This window comes from Thermobia domestica, chromosome 12 (assembly GCF_964235325.1).
Source record: "Thermobia domestica chromosome 12, izTheDome1.hap1.1, whole genome shotgun sequence".
In the NCBI taxonomy this organism is placed as follows: Eukaryota; Metazoa; Arthropoda; class Insecta; order Zygentoma; family Lepismatidae; genus Thermobia; species Thermobia domestica.
In genome coordinates this window covers 169,180,947-169,186,261 of record NC_137465.1, presented here as the reverse complement: position 1 = coordinate 169,186,261, position 5,315 = coordinate 169,180,947, and positions in this window count along the sequence as shown.

Here is a 5,315-nt window from a genome sequence, read left to right as displayed (position 1 = left end):
AGAGCAAGAAGCTGAGGAAGGGAGCACATAAACCATATAGAGTGTCAGTTGAAATGAAAGAGAGAGAGAGAGAGAGAGAGAGATTTCTAAGGCTGCGTTGTTCGCTCTAGTGTTGAAAAACTCTTCCTAACGCAAATCATTATATATTCGACGAATACTCTACTCCTCCGAATGGACGAGAAAACTGGAGAACTTGTTAGCTGTCAAAGCGAGGGAATACCTACATTCAGTAGATTCGTTAATAATTTGTGCAGGTGTCAGTTAAGCTCATTTACGGAAGCGTAGTAATGCTTTTTTTTCCTTTCCCTCTTGAAAACAGAATTCCCTCTTCCTTTCTCGGTCATTGCACCATTTTGTGAATACCTACCAAAATTCTCTGAATGGAACGGAGATTAATAATTATTCTGGGAACGTTTTAAACCTATTCTGCGCAAGCCTTTATATTGTAAAGGTAAGCTATTATGACGCCATCCATAGAATAGAAGACGATTCAATAGTATACGCATTCTGTATTGCGTGAAGTGTTACAGTGAAACAAACCTCTAATATTATTTGTTAATTTGGATTGCCTGGTTTTCTAGTGCTTGGTTGGCAAGGACTTTCTACTTCTGAAAACTTCTTAGTAGGTAAAAAAAAGTCAATTTATTATTTTTTTTATATAGATGTTAAATTTTGTCTTTTATATTCTCTTTATGCTTATTCGAATAGGATCGGCTTTAAATCCCTGTGAAAATACGAATTTTCAGTGTCAGGCCTCTTGTAGCAATCGGGGGGTCAACTAGAATTAAGAGTTTTCTTCCCGCTGATATTGGCTAACGCGCGCTCCTTTGGAACTCGGGGTCCTAGATTCAATTCGCGAAACTCATGGTGATTCGAATTCCACTTGAAACTATAGGTTCATGTTTTCTGTAGTATATCGGTACTGAAAAAGAGACTCTAACCTCAATCCAGTCAAACTGAATTAAAAGGTAACAAAGTAAACTCTACCTAGAGAGTGAGATATGACTGCTGTAGCATCCGATGTGCTGACCACACGGCGTATAATAAACAGCAAGCAATACAATAGGACTTAATCCTTCATGGGTTATAATGGTAGTAAGTTCAGTTTAATTCCATTCGCATTAATTGTCAATTCGTAGTAAACAATCAGTATGTAAATAAAATACATAAAAACTATTAATTATATTCATGGGCGTCTCTGGCGGGGGGGACAAGGGGGACGCGTCCCCCAATATTTTGAAGTACAAAATATTCCATATTTTATTCTAATTTAATTTATTTACTAACGACCGTATTTGGAATATAATATTCAGGCTGTGAAACGATTATAACAGAGTTCGGAGTTCTCAGGGGGTCCGGGAAAGTAACAAATGGAATCAAAGATAATACATAGCTTGGGTTAGGTAGTACCATTTAAATAGGTTTTTTTATGTCCCCCCCCCCCAAAAAAAAATTTGCATGCCAGAGACGCCAGTGATTATATTTATAGGTATTACTTGCACCTATGGCCTATTTAAGTTAGTGACGTATGAGGGGTGACGGCCCTCGATCACACTTCCAGGGGAATTGGGGAAGACCAAAAGGAATAGACAAAGAAGGAAGAAGCCTGGGCGGGATCATTATGTTAGGTGTCATTCCGGCATTTTCCTGGTGTGAATGAAGAAAACTCAGGAAAAATCTCACACAGGATGGCTGGTCAGAAAACTTTCACACCTTTTTGACTGAGTGCTCCTACTGGCAATCGAACTCGTTGCAGCTCGTAAACGAAGTACATACAGGAAGTTACTATTGGCTAAATATAACTATACCGTACTACACTCATGGATGCACGATAACACAATGTAGATTGTTATCTTCTGGTGTGTGGGGCCCGTAGTTCGATTACAGGCCATGAAACTTTATGGTGTATAACATCGCGTTCATGTATTTTGGCGAGGTTCTCCCGTTTGTTCCCAAATTCACATTCCGTAAACGTCTTTAAAACTGTTTAGTTACATTAACAAGTCTTTAATTTACACAGCATAATCGAGGAACTTAACACTGAAAGATTTCCTATGCCTGCATGGATAATCTTGCCTACAACTTAAAATAACTAAATAAATACATAACAGTTTAATTTAAGTTTTGTGCTTATGAACACATATTCAATTCTTGGCTTGATCCAAAGTTAGCTGGTTGATCAATCGGAATGAGACGGCATCTACTGTTTGAAATAGAAGTTCACTACTATTTGGGCATTAATTTTCGATTTTGAGAAATTGACATTGCCAGTATTATACTTGAAAATACTGAAATGTCATTAATTTGAGGGGGCGTGGTAATTCAATGGTTGAGGATTTCCTTTTGCTGCATGGAAGTCTTCGTTCGATCCCAGATCATGCGAGTTTGTGGTGGACAACATCATGTCCGTGGATCTTCTGGGATTTCTTCCGTTTCCTCCCACATTTTATTCTATCAGTTCCTTTAATAATCATTCATTTTTATTAATTGTCTGTCTTATTTATCTTACAAGGCACGTAATAGGACGCAAAACTGAAATATTTCATTTTTGTTATGAGTATTAAGTAGAAAAGATTATATTCATATTTAATCTATGTATTTTACCAAGTATAATTTATTATATTTTTCTAAAGTAATTACAGTTATATATTTAAAAGCCTCCGTATATTTGTAAGTAAATATATATTATAGATCTACACAAAGTATTCTTCTAGTAGCTCCCATAGTCACGCCAAAAATTATTAGAATGTGGGATCGATAATAACTTGAGGTATGGTGATTGGTGTTGCTGCGACATGCTATACGAATAACCGAAATTGAAACTGAACTATTGCCACAATAGCACTTGGAGGCCAGGACATATCAGCTTACTTGTGGCTCTCATGCCTTTAGGGTGATGTGTGGTCAGGTACTTCCTTCTTTGAAGTATCTCCCAAACTGTCCTCACGACTCCAGGTAGACGGTGCAATACCAACATCATCCTGGTGAGTACGAACGGCTAATCATAATTCCTCTGATCAGGGGCAACACTGCTAACTTCATAGATCTTACGAGAAGCGGGGTTCCACTGCGGCTAATCAACTTGAATTGAGAAATGAGGGCTAAATTCTACCATTATCACATCGATAAACTTTGAGCTGTAGGAAATTTGGTTCACAAAGTAAGAATTTATTATTCCCTTGCACTAATATAATATGGAGTGGTTTTGCATCCGCTGTAGAAGCATGACATAAAAGATTTGGAACACACAGGTGCTCACACAGGAATTTTTGTTGGAAAGGGGATCCTAGCTTTGGGGGTGGGGGGATCCCATACTACAAGTCACTACATCAATGTACTATTGAACAGGTATTATTCTGCACCGAAAAAAAGATAAGTAATTGTAAAATACTTCTAGCTATACTTTACAAAAGATGATAGAACTAGATTGTTTTTATAAGAGAAAGAGTACAGTTGAAGTGTGAAATGAAATTTCCATGCTACATCAATCATTTCCCTGTTAAACAAGTATAGTTTTATTGAGAGCATGTACACTTATGTATTCAGTTAAGAAGTTTTATGGGGGGGGGGGTCCGGACCAAGTTTACCTCTCATGAATGCGACCCGAGCACACAAAATAACAATGTTTTATTAATTTACACGAATTTACAACAATATATTGTATCATTGTCATTTTCTTGTATTAAGCTTTTAATGTTGTATCATTTTCTTTAATAAGCTTGTAAATTTTTGGGCGATACTTGACTTTTATATGCACTAGCCAGCTATCTTGATAGAAGAAGAAGAAGACATTAAATTATGATTTTGTGTTTTCGAATGTTGTCATAGATACCTTTAACGTATGTAATGGAAGGTTTAGGTAACATTGACGACGGATTTCTTGTTTACTATAGAAACGTAAGATATAATGTTCTAAGTTGTCCCAAGTTAAGGATCTGAACTTTATAATAAACAACATTTGTGCGACAGTGAGTTATTTATTTTGGTTTATTCATATCGGCTCAATAATATCGTTAAGGATCAGAAGGTGGTATGTTGTTATAAATTTAAAAAATCTAATCCGAACCATGTAAACACGAAATTTGCTGTATGATGGCTTTTTAATTAAGAAATACGAAGATGTACCAATCAATGTTACTAAGCCAGAAAGAGAGAGGTGCAAAACATTATCTGCGGCAAGACGCGGAATATTTAGTAGTACAACGTACACAATACAATACAGTGCAGTCTTAATATCACGGCGTTTATTCCCCGGTAAACAAGTAATCACGGCAAAAACTATTCTCTTACTCAATTTCAATATTCTCTCAATAGTTTACAGTCTTTGACCATTTTGTCCACGCTTCACTGCACTGCACAAAACACTAATTCTTCTAACGAATAAGTGCCGGTTCACACGAGCTGAAAAGTCTGCAGCAGACTCGCAGTACATTTCTGTGCTAAATAGGATCTACTTGTACGAGCCGGAAGTACATTTATTCTTATCGTTCAGGCTACACGTACCTATAGACATGCACGACTCTGCTGAGGTTCCGCAGCAGACAAATATTGTATTGCGTGAACTGCTGGCTCGCAACGAGACTGCACAGATTTTGCGTGTCGCCAAACCATTCTTAGCAATCTGTTAACCTACATATAGAGCATTTTCCGCACTTGCAGCAGTGCAAAGTGAAGAAATCGATATAGAACAGTTTATAAGTGAAATTAAAATTATCTCCAGATATGGGGTTTAAAATGTTAACAGAATTGTGACAGAAATAAGAAGCGAGAAGCACTGAACAAGGCGTATCAGACATTTTGTGAAAAAAATTAATGACAAAATAATAATAAATAAATAAATAAATAAAAAACAGCATCAGTATGTATTATTATTGAATTTTTCTATATTAAAAAAATAATATTTGTGTAGTACATTTACAATATAAGCAAATACCTACAGATATGAAACGTAGTAACGTACAAGTAAAATCTTTGAGTTTAAAGTTCAACGATTGTGAAGCGAGGCTGAAGGAGACGGTGATAAATGAAAGAAATAAATGATTACGAAAGAATTGGTGGAATGAAGAAAATGGGAGAACTCCGAGAAAATCCACGCACAATGAGTTCGTTCAACACGAAACCCACTTGGAGTAATATATAAGTACTGCTTTGTTTAAAATGTTCATTTTTGCAATAGACAGTGCTAACTCCCATAGAAAACATACAATATCTTAGTTGCAAAATACTATGATAAATATGCGTGTTCTGACATGTTCCGAAATCTACCAGTAACGATCACCATTACTAGGTCTAATAGTGGCGTAGCTTTGATTTGT